The following is a 21078-nucleotide window of genomic DNA, read 5'->3' as shown; positions in this document are numbered from 1 at the left end:
ATTTCTGAGTTCCTTAACAACTTGCTTATCTCAAGGTTCTCTAATATAAACACTCTTCATGGAATATAAGGCAAAAATTTTGGTTCAAAGTAATCGATCAACCTAGGAAAATTATGGGAAGACAGCAAAATAGAAAGCTCCTGGAAACAGTACTTCCACCAAAATAATTATTGAATTGGCAATAACCATCTAAATCAACTATTTTGAAACCCCAGGGTCTTTGGGAACACTGTGCAGAATCCAAGGAGAAGCTGGAGGAACAAGCTGGTAAATTGTGAATACAACAGTAAATACCGCCCCCCCCCCCAGTGGCTATCATCCCCCAAATTTTAGTTACAAGAGCAGCTAAAAGAATCAAGTATCTAAGAATGAATATAGCATGGATGTTAAAGGTTTGTCTACAAGACATCACTAAAAGAAATCAAAGATACAAATAAATGAAAAGTCATTCCATTTTCAAAGATTAGCAGTCTAAATATTATTAAGGTGTCAATTGTACACAAAGTTACTTACAGATTCAATGCAAGTCCAATCAAAATTCCAACAGGACTTCCGGAGAAGATGGAGGCTTAGTAAGATGCGCGGGTCTTAGTTCCTCCTCCAGAACAGCTACTAGAGAAGTAGAAACGATTCAGAACATCTCCCGGAGCCACGACAGAAACCAAGAAGACAGCGTACCCCATACTGGAATGGCTGACTGGCTGGGAGAACCCGCTCCAGTGAGATCGCCGAGGGGCGCGGGCTTACCTGGGCTGGGGCGGCAGGCGGCCAGAGTCCCTCCCTCCCTCCTTCCCAGGCCGGCTGGGAGAATTGGACAGGCGGTCCCCTCAAGCCGCAGCGGCTGGCGCCCCCCCCACACACACACGGTCCCCCTGACCAGCTGGGAGAATTGGATAGGAGATCCCCAAGCCACGGAGAACGGTGACCTGGGTCCCTTCCAAACACGTGGCTTCCTGGTCTGGCTGGGAATGGTGGATAGACACATCTCAAAGCCGCGGTGGCTGGCGCCCCCCCACCACGCTTGGCACCCCAGGCCGGCTGGGAAATTTGGACAGGCGTTCCCCCAAGCCGCTTCGGCTGGCGACCCCCTCCTACAGCGAGAGTTTTCCAAAGTTAAAGGGGCCACAGCATCTTTTACTGGTGGGACCTGCAGACAGATGAGCGCCACGAGTGCCACCTACTGGACAGGATAAGAAAAACAGAGCCCAGAGATTTCACAGAAAAATTTTTCAACCTGCGGGGTCTTACACCCAGGGAAATCTGATTAAATGCCCAGACGCCAGCAGAAGATAATGGATCATGCTCAGAAAATTGAAAATATGGCCCAGTCAAAGGAACAAACCAATAGTTCAAGTGAGATACAGGAGCTGAGAAAACTAATGCTGAATGTATGAACAGAAATGGAAAACCTCTTCAAAAACCAAATCGATAAATTGGGGGAGGACATGAAGAAGGCATGGGCTGAACAAAAAGAAGAAACAGAAAAACTGAAAAAACAAATCACAGAACTTATGGGAGTGAAGGACAAAGTAGAAAAGATGGAAAAAACAATGGATACCTACAATGGTAGATTTAAAGAGACAGAAGTTAGAATTAGTGAATTGGAGGATGGAACATCTGAATTCCAAAAAGAAAGAGAAACTATTGGGAAAAGAATGGAAAAATTTGAACAGGGGATCAGGGATCTGAAGGACAATATGAAGCGTACAAATATACGTGTTGTGGGTGTCCCAGAAGGAGAAGAGAAGGGAAAAGGAGGAGAAAAACTAATGGAAGAAATTATCACTGAAAATTTTCCAACTCTTATGAAAGACCTAAAATTACAGATCCAAGAAGTGCAGTGCACCCCAAAGAGAATAGACCCAAATAGGCGTTCTCCAAGACACTTACAAGTTAGAATGTCAGAGGTCAAAGAGAAAGAGAGGATCTTGAAAGCAGCAAGAGAAATTCGATCCATCACATGCAAGGGAAACCCAATAAGACTATGTGTAGATTTCTCAGCAGAAACCATGGAAGCTAGAAGACAGTGGGATGATATATTTAAATTACTAAAAGAGAAAAACTGCCAACCAAGACTCCTATATCCAGCAAAATTGTCCTTCAAAAATGAGGGAGAAATTAAAATGTTCTCAGACAAAAAGTCACTGAGAGAATTTGTGACCAAGAGACCAGGGAGCACTAGAGTCAGATACGAAAAGACAGAAGAGAGAGGTATGGAGAAGAGTGTAGGAAGAAGGGAAATCAGATATGATATATATAATAGAAAAGGCAAAATGTTAGAGGAAAATATTATCCAAACAGTAATAACACTAAATGTTAATGGACTGAATTGCCCCCAATCAAAAGACATAGACTGGAAGAATGGATTAAAAAACAGGATCCTTCCATATGCTGTCTACAGGAAACACATCTTAGTCCCAAAGATAAACATAGGTTGAAAGTGAAAGGTTGGGAAAAGATATTTTATGCAGATAACAACCAGAAAAGAGCAGGAGTAGCTATACTAATATCCAACAAATTAGACTTCAAATGTAAAACAGTTAAAAGAGACAAAGAAGGACACTATCTACTAATAAAAGGAACAATTAAACAAGAAGACATATAATCATAAATATTTATGCGCAGAACCAGAATGCCCCAAAATACATGAGGAATACACTGCAAACACTGAAAAGGGAAATAGACACATATACCATAATAGTTGGAGACTTCAATTCACCACTCTCATCAACGGACAGAACATCTAGACAGAGGATCAATAAAGAAATAGAGAATCTGAATATTACTATAAATGAGCTAGACTTAACAGACATTTATAGGACATTACATCCCACAACAGCAGGATATACCTTTTTTCCAAGTGCTCATGGATCATTCTCAAAGATAGACCATATGCTGGGTCACAAAGCAAGTCTTAACAAATTTAAAAAGATTGAAATCATACACAACACTTTCTTGGATCATAAAGGAATGAAGTTGGAAATCAATAATAGGTGGAGTGCCAGAAAATTCACAAATACATGGAGGCTCAACAGCACACTCTTAAACAACGAGTGGGTCAAAGAAGAAATTGCAAGAGAAATTAGTAAATACCTCGAGGCGAATGAAAATGAAAACACGATATATCAAAATCTATGGGACGCAGCAAAGGCAGTGCTAAGAGGGAAATTTATTGCCCTAAATGCCTATATCAGAAAAGAAGAAAAGGCAAAAATTCAGGAATTAACTGTCCACTTGGAAGAACTGGAGAAAGAACAGCAAACTAATCCCAAAGCAAGCAAAAGGAAAGAAATAACAAAGATTAGAGCAGAAATAAATGAAATTGAAAACATGAAAACAATAGAGAAAATCAATAAGACCAGAAGTTGGTTCTATGAGAAAACCAATAAGACTGATGGGCCCTTAGCAAGATTGACAAAAAGAAGAAGAGAGAGGATGCAAATAAATAAGATCAGAAATGGAAGAGACATAACCACTGAACTCACAGAAATAAAGGAGGTAATAACAGGATACTATGAACAACTTTATGCTAATAAATACAACAATTTAGATGAAATGGATGGGTTCCTGGAAAGACATGAACAACCAACTTTGACTCAAGAAGAAATAGATGACCTCAACAAACCAATCACAAGTAAAGAAATTGAATCAGTTATTCAAAAACTTCCTAAAAAGAAAAGTCCAGGACCAGACGGCTTCACATGTGAATTTTATCAAACATTCCAGAAAGAATTAGCACCAACTCTCCTCAAACTCTTCAAAAAAATCAAAGCGAGGGAAAGCTACCTAATTCATTCTATGAAGCCAATATCACCCTCATACCAAAACCAGGCAAAGATATTACAAAAAAAGAAAACTACAGGCCAATCTCTCTAATGAATATAGATGCAAAAATCCTCAACAAAATTCTAGCAAATCAAATCCAACAACACATTAAAAGAATTATACATCATGACCAAGTAGGATTCATCCCAGGTATGCAAGGATGGTTCCACATAAGAAAATCAATCAATGTAATACACCATATCAACAAATCAAAGCAGAAAAATCACATGATCATCTCAATTGATGCAGAGAAGGCATTTGACAAGATTCAACATCCTTTCCTGTTGAAAACACTTCAAAAGATAGGAATACAAGGGAAGTTCCTTAAAATGATAGAGGGAATATATGAAAACCCACAGCTAATATCATCCTCAATGGGGAAAAATTGAAAACTTTCCCCCTAAGATCAGGAACAAGACAAGGATGTCCATTATCACCACTATTATTCAACATCGTGTTAGAGGTTCTAGCCAGAGCAATTAGACAAGAAAAAGAAATACAAGGCATCAAAATTGGAAAGGAAGAAGTAAAACAATCACTGTTTGCAGAAGATATGATACTATACATCGAAAACCCAGAAAAATCCACAACAAAACTACTAGAGCTAATAAATGAGTACAGCAAAGTAGCAGGTTACAAGATCAACATTCAAAAATATGTAGCATTTCTATACACTAGCAATGAACAAGCTGAGGGGCAAATCAAGAAATGAATCCCATTTACAACTGCAACTAAAAGAATAAAATACCTAGGAATAAATTTAACTAAAGAGACAAAAAACCTATACAAAGAAAACTACAAAAAACTGTTAAAAGAAATCACAGAGGCCCTAAATAGGTGGAAGGGCATACCGTGTTCATGGATTAGAAGACTAAATATAGTTAAGATGTCAATCCTACCTAAATTGATTTACAGATTCAATGCAATACCAATGAAAATCCCAACAACTTACTTTTCAGAAATAGAAAAACCAATAAGCAAATTTATCTGGAAGGGCAGCGTGCCCCGAATTGCTAAAAGTATCTTGAGGGAAAAAAACGAAGCTGGAGGTCTCACACTGCCAGACTTCAAGGCATATTATGAAGCCACAGTGGTCAAAACAGCATGGTATTGGCATAAAGATAGATATATCGACCAATGGAATTGAATAGACTGCTCAGATATAGACTCTCTCATCTATGGACATTTGATCTTTGATAAGGCAGTCAAGCCAACTCACCTGGGACAGAACAGTCTCTTCAATATGCAATATCCATATGCAAAAGAATGAAAGAAGACCCGTATCTCACACCCTATACAAAAGTTAGCTCAAAATGGATCAAAGATCTAAACATTAGGTCTAAGACCATAAAACAGTTAGAGGAAAATGTAGGGAGATATCTTATGAAACTTACAATTGGAGGCGGTTTTATGGACCTTAAACCTAAAGCAAGAGCACTGAAGAAAGAAAGAAATAAATGGGAGCTCCTCAAAATTAAACACTTTTGTGCATCAAAGAACTTAATCAAGAAAGTGGAAAGACAGCCTACACAATGGGAGACAATATTTGGAAACGACACATCAGATAAAGGTCTAGTATCCAGAATTTATAAAGAGATTGTCCAACTCAACGACAAAAAGACAGCCAACCCAATTACAAAATGGGAAAAAGACTTGAACAGACACCTCTCAGAAGAGGAAATACAAATGGCCAAAAGGCACATGAAGAGATGCTCAATGTCCCTGGCCATTAGAGAAATGCAAATCAAAACCACAATGAGATATCATCTCATACCCACCAGGATGGCCATTATCAACAAAACAGAAAATAACAAGTGCTGGAGAGGATGTGGAGAAAGAGGCACACTTATCCACTGTTTTTGGGAATGTCAAATGGTGCAACCACTGTGGAAGGCAGTTTGGCGGTTCCTCAAAAAACTGAATATAGAATTGCCATACGACCCAGCAATACCATTGCTAGGTATCTACTCAAAGGACTTAAGGGCAAAGACACAAACGGACATTTGCACACCAATGTTTATAGCAGCATTATTTACAATTGCAAAGAGATGGAAACAGCCAAAATGTCCATCAACAGAGGAGTGGCTAAACAAACTGTGGTATACACATACGATGGAATATTATGCAGCTTTAAGACAGAATAAACTTATGAAGCATGTAATAACATGGATGGATCTAGAGAACATTATGCTGAGTGAGTCTAGCCAAAAACTAAAGGGCAAATACTCTATGGTCCCACTGATGTGAACTGACATTAGAGAATAAACTTGGAAAATGTCATTGGTAACAGAGACCAGCAGGAATTAGAAACAGGGTAAGATAATGGGTAATTGGAGCTGAAGGGATACAGACTGTGCAACAGGACTAGATACAAAAACTCAAAAATGGACAGCAAAATAATGCCTAATTGTAAAGTAATCATGTTAAAACACTGAATGAAGCTGCATCTGAGCTATAGGTTTTTTTTTGTTTGTCTGTTTGTTTGTTTGTTTTTGTCTCTTTTTTTACTATTATTATTATTTTTATTTTTTCTCTGTATTAACATTCTACATCTTTTTCTGTTGTTTTGCTAGTTCTTTTCCTAAATCGGTGCAAATGTACTAAGAAATGATGATCATGCATCTATGCAATGATGTTAAGAATTACTGATTGCATATGTAGAATGGAATGATTTCTAAATGTTGTCTTAATTTCTTTTTTTCTTTAATTAATAAAAAAACTTATTAAGAAAATGTACACTGAAAAAAAAAATTCCAACAACCTTCTTTGCATAAATGGAAATGCCATTTTCAAATTTATATGGAATTCTAAGTGGCCCCAAAAAGTCAAAGTCATCTAGAAAAAGAAGATTGAAGTTGGAGGACTCATACCTTTCTATCTTAACAATTATTGCAAAGCCTTAGTAATCAAAACAGTATGCCATTTGCACAAGAAATCTAATTGAGAGCTCAAGAAATGTACCCTTATATCCATGGCAACTGAGTTTTGACAGGGAAGCCAAGTCCACTCGATCAGGAAAGAGCAGCCTCTTGAACAAAAAGTGTTGGGGAAACTGGATGTCCATATGCAACAAATGAAGGTGGACCCCTACCTCGCACCATATTTTTAATAACCTCTCAAAATGGATCAAAGATCCAAATATAAAAGCACAAGCTACAAAACTCCTGGAAGGAAACATAAGGAAGCATCTTCAGGACCTTGTGTTAGGTAATATTTTCTTAGACTTTACACCAAAACACGAGCAACAAATGGAAAAATAGATAAAAGGGATCTCATCGTAATTAGAAATTTTGCGCATTAACGGAGTTCATTATGGAAGTAAAAGACACTATACAACTGGAGAAAATATTTTTATAGCACATATCTGATAAATCTAGACTATAAAAAAATCCTACAATTCATTAATTAAAAAAATACAATATAAAAATGGTCAAAAGACTCGAAGAGACATTTGTCCAAACAAAACATATAAAAGGCCCAAAAGCACATGAAAAGATCCTGAACATCATTAGCGATTAGAAAAATGCAAATCAAAACCATAGTGAAATATCATTTTGTATCTAGAATGGCTATTAATTAAAAAAACACAAAACAGGAAATAATCAGTGCTGAAGGAGACATGGAGAAATATGAATACTTACTTATTGTAGATGGGAATATAAAATGGTGCAGTCACTGTGAAAGTCAGTTTAGCGGTTCTTCAGGAAGTTAAGTGTAGAATTACATGTGACCCAGCAATCCCACTACTAGATAGATAACTCAAAGAATTGAAAGCTGGGACTCAGAGAGATAGATGCACACCAATGTTCATAGTGACATTATTCAAAATTGCAAAAGATGGAAGCAACTCAAGTGACCATCAACCATCAAATGGTTAAACAAAACGTGGCATATATATGCATAAGAATATTATTCAACTGCACAAAGGAATGAAGTTTTAATACATGTGACATGTATGTACCTTGAAGACATCATGTTGAATGAAATAAGCCAGACAGAAAGAGACAAATATTACATGATCTCACTGGTATGAAGTAATTTGAATAAGCAAATTCATAGTGTTAAACTAGAAAATAATTTACCAGAATTTGGGCCAGGGTATGGATAAGGAATGGGAAGTTAATAATTAAATAAAACAGTGCTTCTATCTACAGTGATGGGAAAGTTTTGGCAATGGGTAGTGATGGAGGGAGTACAATATTATAAACATGATTCACAGTACAAATTATATATTTTAATGTGGTTAAAAGAGGAAATTTTAGGTTGTATATATGTTACTGGAATATATATTTTTATAGCCATGGGAGTGTTTAACACAAACAGTGAACTCTAAGTTAATCTATGGACTATAGTTAATAGTACAGTTACAGCAATATTTTTTCATCACTTTTAACAAATGTATCACACTAATGCAAGTTGCTAATATAAGAAGGACTCTGTTTCTGTATGATTTTTCTCTAAACCCATGACTTATCTAACTTAAAAAAATTTATACACCTATGCTTCTATTTACTGAAAATATGTTTCAAAATCAAAAGTAAAATTTAGACATTTTCAGGCAAGCACAAGCTGTTTAAGTATGTTACAAACAGACCTGCACTGTAAGAAATGCTGATGAAAGTTCTTCAGATTGAAGGAAAAAGATAGCAATGGAAAACAGATCTACACAAAAGACAAAGAGCATCCAAATGTTAAAAACATGAATAAAATATAAAAGATATTTTATCACTTCTTTATTTCTTTAAAAAGCAAGTGATAATTTAATAGAAAAATAAAAACATTGTATTGTGGGGTTCATGGCTTATGTAGAAGTAAAATATATGTTAACAGTAGCAAAAGGAATAGGAGGCATGTAAGTAGAAGTATAATACTGTGAACTTTATTATTATTCACAAAATGGTATAATATTAAAATAGGGTAATATTTGGTAAGTTATATGTGGATATTAGAACCCTAAAGGAACAAGTAAAGAAATCTAGAGTTATAGACCAAAAAAATCAATACAGAGAATAAAACACACTAAAAAATACTCAATAATATTTTTTTAAGTTAGAAAAGGAGGCAAAAGGCAACAAAGAACAAATGAGACACAAAGAAAATATTTAGAAGATAGCTGACTTGAAATCAGCCGGACTAAAATTACAGTAACATAAATTAATGAAACATTTTAATTCAAAGATAGGAATTGTCATAGCATATTTTGTGCATCTATAATATGCACCTTTTATAAATGAATCACTTTAAATATGCAGACACAGATATTGAAAATAAAGGGTGGCGGAGATTTTTCATGAAGTCTGTAAGCATTAGAAAGCAGAAGAGGTATATTAATAATAGGCTAATAGACTTAAAACATACACTTTTACTAAGAGAAGAAAGGACATTTCAAAATGACAACAGGGTATATTCACTAGAAAACAAAACAGTCCTAATTATCTATGCACCAATAACACAGCTTGAAATTTCATGAACCAAAAACATCAGAAGACCTGAAGAAAGAAACAGATAAATCTAAAATTATACTTAGAGATTTTAATGCTCTGCTGTCATTAATTGATAGAATAAGTTGACCAAAAAATATTAAGGATATGAAATTTTAAAAGAATTATCAACCAATGTGATCTTATTGATACAGAGGATTATACTTATTAATAGAGAAGGCACATTCTTTTCAAACCAATCTGAAACCCTCACCAGCATAGACCATAAACTGGATCACAAGCCAAGTCTCAATAAATTTTAAAGGATTGAAATTATAGAGAATATTCTCTAACCCAAAAAGCGGCACAAAGGAAATAAAATGGAATTTAATAACAAAAATATATTTTAAAACTTTATTAACTATTTAGAAATTAAGTAAAACATGCCTACATAATCCATAGATCAAAGAAAAACCCAAAAAGTAAATTTAAATGTTTCATAATGAATAATAATTTAAAAACCAAAATCAAAATAAAGTTTGTTGGATACATCTAGAGTAATGAAATTTATAGAAAAATTTGAGAAATTTGTAAAATATGCGTAGGAAAAGAAGAAAGATTTTAAGGTCAAGTGTTCTGTTCTCCCTACTTAGCTAAGAAGTAGGAGAAGAAGAGAAAATTCAACTCAAAGTAAGGAGAAATGAAAATAAATACAATAACAAATTTAAAAAGTGGTGAATATACATAGAAAAGTATATATGAAAATTAAAGGTTGTTTTTTTAAATATTAATAAAATTGATAAGTCCCTATCTAAGTTGATATAATAAAGACAACACAAATTATCAATACTAGAAATGATACAGGGGCCACCACAAGAAATTATACAGATAATAAGCAGATAAGGGAATATTATGAACAAACTTACACCAATATATTCATGAACTTAGAGGAATGGAACTATTGCTGGAAAGACACAGTTATCAAAACTGACACTTGATGATATAGAAAATAGGTATATTCCTCTATTTGTCATAAAATCACATTTGTAATTAAAACCTTCCTACAGTGAAAAATCCAGGACATAAAGGTTTAACTAGTGAAATCTATTCAACAAATAATGAGGAAATAATACAAATATTACACATTAACTATTTCAAAATATAAAAAAGGAAAGAGTATTCCACAATTAACTTTTGTGATGCCAAAACCTGATAAGTAGATTGCATGAAAACTACAGGCACAAAACTTAACAAAATATTAGCAAATAAAATTTGGCCTTGTATATGGAGGATAATATCACAAATTTATAAATCAACATTTTATTAATTAACGTTAATGCAATAAAGAATAAATACTGAATTGGTGTTCTCAATTGGTGCAAAAAATCATTTAAAAATATGAATAGCCATTAACGATTTCAAATTCACAGTAAAGCAATAATAGAAAGGAAAACTTCAGTCATATAAAGTCCAGCTATGAAAAATCTACAGTTAACATCATACTTAATAGTGAAATATTGAACATTTCCTAAAATTGAGAAAAAGCAAAAACCTTCATTCACATACTTCAAATTCAATAATTTACAATTAACTTATCATGCAATAAAATTTGAAAAATAAGGGGTTAAATTCTCTATTCAAAGACAAAATGATTGTTGACATGGAAAAATTTAAGGAATATTTTAAAGACTAAAACTATAAGTAAATTTAAATTTTATAAATCAATTTTGTTTTTACACACTAGCAACAAACAATTGAGAGAACATTACCGATATCATTTACAATAACAGCAAATTTATAAACAAACACATACATTCAATGACTGTCATGTAAGATTTCAATATTAAATTTACAAAAACAATGCTGAAAAATCAATAAAGATGAAATAAATGGAGAGATACCACGACTTGAAAGAGTCAATAGCATGATGAAACTTCTCCGCATATAGATCTTTAGAAATAATTCCATTCAAATCAGCATCCAGCAGGCTTTCTTGCATAACTGAGAAGTTATTACTAAAGTTTTAAAAACATGCAAAGGACCCGGGGAAACAAAATCAATCTTGAACAAAGAAGACCAAATTGAAGGGCTTACACCATTTGGTTTACTGAAACAAAATTATATTTATCCTATCTGTGTGGTGCTGGCTTAAAGATAAACAAGAGGAACCAAATAGAATTTCCAGAATACTTCCACACTTACAAAATTACTTAATTTTTGACAAGTGTGCCAGAATAATTAAATGAATGTAAGGAATAAAAGCTTTTCAAAAAATGGTTCTGGAAAAGTGGCACAAAAATAAAAATAAAAAAGGAAATTTGTCTCCATCTCATACTATTTACAAATATTAATTCAATAGAAATTGTAAGCATAAATAAAAAAAGCTAAAACTCTAATATCTCTGAGAGGGAAATAAAGAAAATATTTTCATAACCTTGGGAATGCAAAAAAATTTTATACACTAACAGAGAACACAAACCAAAAAAAAAAAAAATTGATGAAATGGACTTCACCAATATTAAAAATTCTGTTTTATCAAGGGGCAGGCCACGGTGGCTCAGCAGGCAGAGTATTCGCCTGCCATGCCAGAGACCTGAGTTCGGTTCTCAATGTCTGCCCATGCGAAAAAAAAAAAATTCTTTTTCTCAAAAAAGCCATTAAAAAAATGAACGGCAGGACACAGATTGGAAAAAAAAATTGAAAATTGTATTTTTCTAAAAGGAATTATATCCAGGACATATAAAAAATTTCAACAACTTGATAGTAATTTTTTTAAAAAGCCAATTTAAAAATGGATAAAAACTTGAACAGACAGTTTACAAAGGAGATTAAACCAAATGGTAAGTGATGGAAAAGTATCAACATTATTAGTCACCAGAGAAACACAAATTTAAACTACAATAGATACCCCTATACACCTAAATACTGTGGCTACTGAAATATTTAGAACAATACATTTTGGCAAGAATGCTAAGAAACTGAACTTATGCATGTTTGGTAGGCATGAAAAATAGTCCAACTATGTTTGAAAACTGTTTGGAAGTTTTTTATAAAATTAAACATGTGGTCCAGCAATTTCACTCCTAGGTGAAATAAAGCTAATATCCACAAAAAGCACAGAAAACAAATCTCTATCTGCAAGAGAAAGAATAAATAAATTGTGATATATTCATACAATGGAGTACTTAGCAATTAAAATATACAAAGTAATACAACCACACAGATGAAGCTAGGCATAAAAGAATATGTTAAATGATTGCATTTATATAAAGTCTTAGAACAGCAATCCTAAACTACGGTGATAAACTATTGTCTATTTGGACTAGGAAAGGAAGATTAATGGGTAAGATGACAGAAATTTTCCTGGGTGATGGGAATACTTATACCTTGATAGACATGTAACTTACATGGATGTTTCCATTTGTCAAAACTTGTCATTTTGTACATTTAAAATCTATGCATTTTGCCTTATGTAAAATGTCCCCCAAAAAATGAAAAAGAAGAAAAGTAAACTTACAAACATTAGAATTCTGATTTTTTATAGCTCACATTGTCTAAATATCTATAAAAAACAAAGAAAAAAGAACGATGAATTTTCACTTTGCGTGTTTCCTCTCCTGGTATGAGCTCTGTTTGATCTATCACTGCTACTAAAAATGAGATTTAATAAGAAAAGTTCTAAATTTTCTTAGTTTCTTCCCATATTTAATGATACAAACTTCACCTAAGTTAGGCAAAATATATTTGAATTTTTTTTGTCAAACATGATCTAACTTTCACATGTTAAACATAAAGTCATTTCATCCCACTGCTAAATTTGGTGTCAAGAAAGTAGGCTTTCACAATTTAAAATATGACTTGTGAACTTCTGAACTTTCTTTGCTAAGTGTTTATAAAGGGTAGCTTAAACATCAACTACATTACTTAACATCTTTTGTTTTCCAGATACTCTTTCATATCGTTATTTGCAAGAAATTAGTAAATTGTAATTTGAAGTTCAGCTATCTTCAGACAAACAGTTATGATTCAGGCTACTTTTGGAGGGTCGTTATGATTATCTCTTCAGAAAAGCTGTTTTCCATTCTTCTATTTTTTGGGCTTTGATTCCTAAGGGCAGAGACTCTTTTATTCATTCAATGCTGCTTTCTTTCTTTTCCATATTCCAAGGTGTCTAAGGCTGGTGATGAGACTTTTTAATATAGAACTAAGATTTCTCCATCTGTATTACAGGAACAAATTAGGGCATTCAGCTAAAAAAAGTAAAGTACTTGAATAGTGCAATCTTTGATGAAGAATGGCCAAAAATGGTACTTGAGTTCTCTAAATTAGAGCATTAGTCTTTATCCTTCAGAAGGAAAAAAAAAAATCAGACAGACTGAACTAAATTGAACAGAAAAGCCAATAGTGAAGAATAAACCGGAAGGTGCTCAAATCAGGAGAGTGAGGGTAAATGCTGAGAACATAACAAGTTTCAAAGGTAAGATGCTTAACACCCAGAGATGTGAGTCACGTGGCCCACTCTAGTCAGTCGTGCCCAATCTAAGCCTCACAGTTTTTCAAGATAGAAAAATAATGTTCCCAGTTCAGGCTGCAGATGCCCAAGAGAAGTTGCTAATTCCTGATATTAAAATGGGAGTTCAGGCCAGGACCTTAAGCAAAATTGAGGTAAAAAGTAAAAACGCTATCGGGATAATTCAGGCTGAAAATATTTGCTTCAAGTAGCCATAAATCCAGGCAAAAGTATATTATTGGCTTATGATTATAAAAATTATGTCAGCTCCTCCATGAAATGAGGCGGTTGCATTAGAGGATTTCTGAGTTCCCTCTAATTACTAGAATCTATGTTTATTGCCTTAATTATCTGAATATTTCAAGCAAAGTTGTTTGGGGCCTGGAATATTCATATAATTGCCACAATTTTTCATTTAACTTTGCATGTGTGGACACAAACTTAATGCGATTTATATTTCATTCGAGAACTCCTTTAGTTTGGTGAGAATGTCCCCAGTGAACACTCTCTGTGGTGCCTGAGGCTATGATACATTTATAGGGTTGGGCTAGCACGAAAATTCAGGGTGTGAGAATGCTATATTTTCTGTGTAATTGAGAGCTACGATGCCAAGATTTTGAATTTAAAATTCAAATATTCCTTGCTTTTTATTGCATTTCCCAAACTAAGATTTTGAAAATCAGATAGCTTGGTCGAGATAGTTAGTAAGGCACTAGAAACTTCATTTCTGAATGAAGTGAAGTCCTCCTTTAGTAATGCAGAGAATTATGTACCCCAAATCCAATATTAACATAGAAGCACACATGTTATGATTATATATTTAATATAAACATTTTTATATTCAGAGGAATGAAAATCCAAATTAAATATAGAAAACATACAAGACAGAAAATGGATGCTTAACTGTTTTTTTTTAACCAAGTGCATAGCAAATTTACAATATATTTGCTATACTATCAGGAAATCAAATCATAATGAGGTCCTCCATTAAAAAGATGCCTACCTTCCTTATAGCATGTGGTTTAGGGGCTAGAGGTGCGAGGTACATTTCATGCTAGAGGTGTGAGGTACATTTCAATTATCAAAGGAAAGTTCTTGAGGGCAAGGACCTAACTTTATTTCTCTGTCTCTCACATTCCTAGCAAGAATTTCTCAGTAAGGGGTTCTTTATCTGAATTGAAGAGGCAGCAGATCCCCACTAATAGAAGAGAAAATCGGCAGGTTTCTCAAACACACTCTCCAAAGAATCTTAAACATTCCAATTCCAGGGAAATATCCAGGCCTCCAAACACAGAATCTTTTGGTGAGGAGCCAGGGAATCTTTTTAACAAGAACCCTAAGTGATTCTTACCATCATGCAAGTTGATAAATACTGCGCTGTGAGTTTCAACTGGAGACATCAGAGCAAGAACAGAGAGTTTCGCAAAATTCCAATTTAACAATTTACGGTCTCCTTAGTTTGACCCTACCTTTACTTTCCAGTACCCTCTCCCTTAATCCTCAAACAAAAACCTACTGTAGAGGTTAGGCTAAAACCAGAAAGCATAGTGGGTGGGAAAAGGCATGGCATTACTTTAGATACCCCTAGATTTAAGTCTTGGCTTATCCCAGTAAATAGCCCTGTGATTCTAGCATCATTAGTAACCTGGCTTGTTTCTACACACATCCACTTTGCTATGATTAACGGTGAGGATATCCATCCTGCCCTTGACACTATAACTGGGGTAAAAATGTCTTGGCTGTTTTTCTAATGAAGACAAGGAATCCAGACTTGCCCTGCTGCCTGAAGTCCAGCCAACTTCCGACTCCCCATTCCCCTCCCTCCTTCCTACCAAGGGGAAGGATAATTATAACACATGCTCAGATTACCAGTGCATGCTTTGACAGTGATCATGTTAAGAGACAACTTTATGGTTTCGCTGAAATGATAAATGTGTCTCACATAAAGCTGGCGTCCCCTCATTCTATAGAGACATAGGTCACCTCAACACTGTGGCACCCCTTTCTGATTCCTGATGCTCAGGGCCATTCAGGTGCCTGAGTGTTCTTAGACTCAGGATGGCACAAAATATTCAAATGATCCGGGTAACCCTGGTGATCTCCAAAGCCACAGCTGGTATCTTATATTCACCTAGTGGTTAGAGCATGCCTCCCGTATTATTCAATATTTCAAATTGTGTTCCCTCTTGTTTAAGTGTTACAAAATTGGGATTACTAACTTTTGCTATGAATAAGAAAACTCAACCCAGCTGCCTTAGAAGAAGAGATCCAGTGTTAAAACTGTGATTTCATCACATAGCCTGTGGGCAGGTGTTAGTACAGATCATTTATTTGTCCAGAGAAGCCTTTGCAAATCATAGCCGTATATCCTTACCCTTGGCAAGAAAATAATTGAATCCCCTCCCTGAGGTCTGATAAAATGTAAATAATACTAATAAGGTTGTTTTCAGGAAATTACTTAGAATAGACATTAGTACATAGTAGGAAATCTATTATTGTTAGTTCCCTTCTTTCTTTCCTCACTATACCCTAAACATGCCCTGCCCATTTCCCATTTCTAAGCTCTGCCCATACTGTGCCCACCTCCTGGCCCAACTCCAGCAAGGCTATTCAAATTGATCCAGCCTTCAGGTTCCGATGAAAGTCCCGTCACCTAACCTCTATGCCTTTGTCAATCCACTGTAGGCTACAAAAATCTCTGAATATTCTAGAATTTATACAATGGTATTTTTACTAACAGGATTTAGACTCAAATCAAGCATTAATATAAATTCCTGTCTAACAGATTATATGTGTGCATTCACTTTAGTAAATGAGCACGTAAAAGAAGGGATAATAACAGAGACTTGTGAATATCTCCCAATGTAATTACTGTGAGATGCACATAGTAGGAAAATTGAAGTGAAATAAAGAACCAGAAACTCTAACCCACCCAATTCTTACTATGATTGGAAAGGTAGTCAGAAAAGGGAAACTTTTTTTATATCCAACTCAAATATTTCCCTGTGATTTTACTAAAGAGCAACTCTAAATTCATCAGCATCAATGTCTACATTGAAAAGTCATCTCAAGATGCTTTCAAAAATTAATAATGGACTGCTGTTGGGGTAGAGATTGATGTACCACTGCAGTGGGAAAACAAAGCAGTACATTGCAGAAATCTTACACATATGCATCCCCTTTGATCCAGCAATTCCACTTTGAGAAATCTAACCTAAAAAAAAGAATTAAAACTGCGTTCAAAAATATGTTCATTGCAGTTTTGCTAAAATAGGAAAAATATGGAAGGAGCCTAAAATATCCCCAATATGGAACTGGTTAAATAAAATACCAAGCCTCCATTTAAAATAATGTTAGAAAAGGAATACTTAACGACATGAAAAAATATTCTTGGTATTTTAATGGAGTAAGAAGCATACATATATATATATATATATATATGTATATATATATGAATATTACATAATATTCTAATTCTTATAAATATATGTTCATTCCTGTGCATAGACAATAGATGAAATAGCTATTCAAAATTATAACCAAAGGTCTGACAAGATTTCTTTGTGGTATTCTATATATTTTAATTCTCTAAATTTTATTTCTTACATTGACAGGAAAACATTTTAAAAATAAAGTTCAGTAAAGAATATATAAGTGAACTGCTAAAGTGGAATCTTCCAATGGAGCTCTAAAGTTATTTGCCATGAATCAAAATAAGGAAAGTAAAATTAGTGAAATTCAGACAGTAAATTGATTTAAATGTAATTTAAAAATTTTTAAATAACGTCATTAATCTCCTTTAAAGTATATAATATAATGTATGTCTAGAAATATTGATGGAAAAAGAATAAGGAAATTGATTTAATTCAATTCAAAAAATATGTAAAAGGGTGCCAAAAAAGAAAAGAATAGTATTTCTCTTTCCAGCCTATTTCTTGGGAAATAGAATGCGATAGGTTATTAGGCACTATAAAAATGTGGTTTATGTCAATATTTTATGTGAATTCAACTTATCTTTTTAACACATTAATGAAACTAAAGAATAAAACCAATAGAAAATAATGTATTTTCTATAGTACCAGTTGTGTGGTCTGTAACTCACCCAATAAATACTAAAAGCTAACTATTAACACACGATGTCTCCTTACTGGAAGGGAAAAGTGCTGCAGGCACAGCTACCCTAACATAGCTGTAGCTGTGGGGCAGCTGGTGTAGAAGACATAGAGAACTAAAAAGGACATCAAGCCAAACAACAAACTCTATGGAAATCTGACATTTGGGCATCAATGATTAGGATAGAAGCTTGAAAAGAACATTCTCTTCAGGGAGAACCCACACTCTCTCCAACTATATCTGGTTTATTGAACTGGCTGAGCAAATTGCAATCTACACCATATCTGGAAAGGGCATTCTAATAAGATCCTGGGACACAGTAAAGCGATGCAAGAGGAATCTAGATATTCTCCTTCAAGGTGTATACTACACATAGATAAACTCTTTTAAAATCAAGAATAAATGAACAGAAATGAAACTACACACAACTGAGTGAAAGTTTCTGTACCAGGACAGGAAAAGATAAGCACAACATTAAAAGAAAAAAGAATCTGCTTTGGGAAAATATTTACCAAGGATGTAAATTTCAAATAGCATCAATTCTCTCTTTTAAGTTCAAGAAAATATTGACTCTGAAACAAAGATGAACTATGAAATATAGGAAGGCAACTGGTCGAAAGGCAAGGAGAAATTTTTTTAAGAGCTGAATGAAATGCAGCAACAATGTAAGGAAACTAATGATGACAGAACAGAATTAAGAAATACAAAATATTTTGAAAGAGAAAACTACATAAAGAAAGAAGGAAAACTTGCACATGTAAGACACACTTTATTCATTTATCAATTACATTTTATATACCAGGCAGTATGCTGTATGATTTCCTCTATTAATTATCCTATTAATTTTGACAACAGTTTCAGAAGGGAAGTACTATTATTAGGTCCAATTACTGAGAAAGCTGAGGCTTAGAAAAAAAATATCTTAGCATATCAAAGGTTCAGCTGACAAGGATGTGGCTTTCCTTCTAATAAATTCATATAAATGCTTAATAGAAAACAACTTTTCAAAGATATAAAGGCAAGGAGGCAGGCATCAGAAATGACAGAAAAACGTAAGCTAGAAAATTCACTGTGCAATGATGGCCCACAGGAGTCGAGGCAGAGTTTTCAGACTGCTTTTAACCTGAATGCTGGTAGTTGAGCTTCAACATCCACACAGGGGCAGGAGGCATGGTGTCTTAGTTAGGGTTCTCTAGAGAAACAGAATCAACAGGGAGCACTTGCAAATATAAAATTTTAAAAAATGTGAACATGGGAAGGCGGAGCCTAAAATCCGCAGGGCATGCTGTGAAGCCGATGATTCCGAAAGAAGGTCTGGACGAACTCCACAGGAGAGGCTTGCCGGCAGAAGCAGGCCGAGAGCCTGTCTCTTCTGAATCCTCCTTAAAAGGCTTCCAGTCATCAGATTAAGCATTACTTATTGCAGAAGATACTTCCCTTTGGCTGATTACAAATGAAATCACCTGTGGAAGCAGTTGACATGATCATAATTTAATTCTATGAAATGTCCTCATCACAACAGACAGGCCAGCACTTGCCCAACCAGACCAACAGGTACCACCACTTGGCCAAATTGATACATGAAGCTGACCATGACAGTCCACCCCTTGTCAACTTGGCAGCTATACATACCACCTTAAACCATACCTAATTCCTAATAAAAAATAATAAAACACACATTTTTTTCTTTCACCTGACAATACTCAACTGTCCTGAAACAGTTGAGTATAACTGAAAACACATTAAATCTCTCCAGAATAGGGTGCAAATCCTTGGGTAAGATCCTTTCTTAAACTTCATATCTTACAACTTAAATAGTATAACATAAACAAAACAGTATTACAGTCCTCGTTTCTGTAACTGATCACGTGGTCGAAGTTCATATTTATCATTACCTTCTTCAACTACCCACACCATGTTCCCTTTACCCTCAGTAAGCACTTCAGCTGGCCATGGTTCTTTGCCTGGTGGGGTGACCCAAACCTTCATTCCTGAAGTTTCAGAGCCATTGGTAGTCCTGCCTGGATTGGGTTGTTGCAGTTTTCCATTGATTTTAATCACAGGGCATGGTAGTACTGAAAGACATCCCAGGGGATCTCCTATATTCCAAGAAAACTCTTCTTTACCTCCGTTATGTAGTTGCAGTCCTACTTCCCCCTCATAGTCAGGGTCAGTCACCCCAGACAATAATGTAATCCCCTTCTTGGCTTGTTGATCCAATGGCATAAGTAGTCCAAAGTGACCAGGTGGCAGTCTTAGATTCCAGTTCAATGGAATCATTGTTTTTCTCCTGGTGGAAGCACTCCCCATTTTGGAACTAAAACCTGTAGACCAGCAGAGCTCAGGGTTGCAGGAATAGGAAGCAAAATTTTCCTAGTGGATCACTAGGAGTAATAGTGAGTTTTACCACTCCCACTTGCACCCCTTGGTTCCTGGACCCGTGGATCCTGGTTATGGGGGAAACAGCACCATACAGTGGATGCTGATTCAGAGCATATACAGCTTCCTGGAGAACATTTACCCCAGACTTTCAAGGTATTGCCACCCAGTTGGCACTGTAATTGAGTTTTCAAAAGGCCATTCCACCATTCTATCAATCCAGCTGCTTCTGGATGATGAGGAACATGGTAAGACCAGAGAATTCCATAAGCATGTGCCCATTCCCCCACTTTATTTTCTGTGAAGTGTGTTCCTTGATCAGAAACAATGCTATGTGGAATACCATGATGATGGTAAGGCATCCTGTAAGCCCAAGGATAGTAGTTTTGGCAGAAGCATTGCGTGCAGGGAAAGCAAACCCATATCCAGAGTATGTGTCTATTCCTGTTGGAATAAATCGCTGCCCCTTCCATGAAGGGAGTCATTCAATATAATCAACCTGCCACCATGTAACTGGCTGGTCACCTCGGGGAATGGTGCCATATCCGCGGCTGAGTGTGGGTCTCTGCTGCTGGCAGATTGGGCACTCAGCAGTGGCTGTAGCCAAGTCAGCCTTGGTGAGTGGAAGTCCATGTTGCTGAGCCCATGCATAACCTCCATCCCTACCACCATGACCACTTTGTTCATGAGCCCATTGGGCAATGACAGGAGTTGCTGGGGAAAGAGGCTGACTGGTATCCACAGAACGGGTCATCTTATCCACTTGATTATTAAAACCTTCCTCTGCTGAATCACCCTCTGGTGTGCATTCATATGGGATACAAATAAGTT

Source organism: Tamandua tetradactyla, chromosome 21 (genome assembly GCF_023851605.1).
Source record: "Tamandua tetradactyla isolate mTamTet1 chromosome 21, mTamTet1.pri, whole genome shotgun sequence".
Classification (NCBI taxonomy): Eukaryota; Metazoa; Chordata; class Mammalia; order Pilosa; family Myrmecophagidae; genus Tamandua; species Tamandua tetradactyla.
This window is presented reverse-complemented; position numbering follows the sequence as displayed.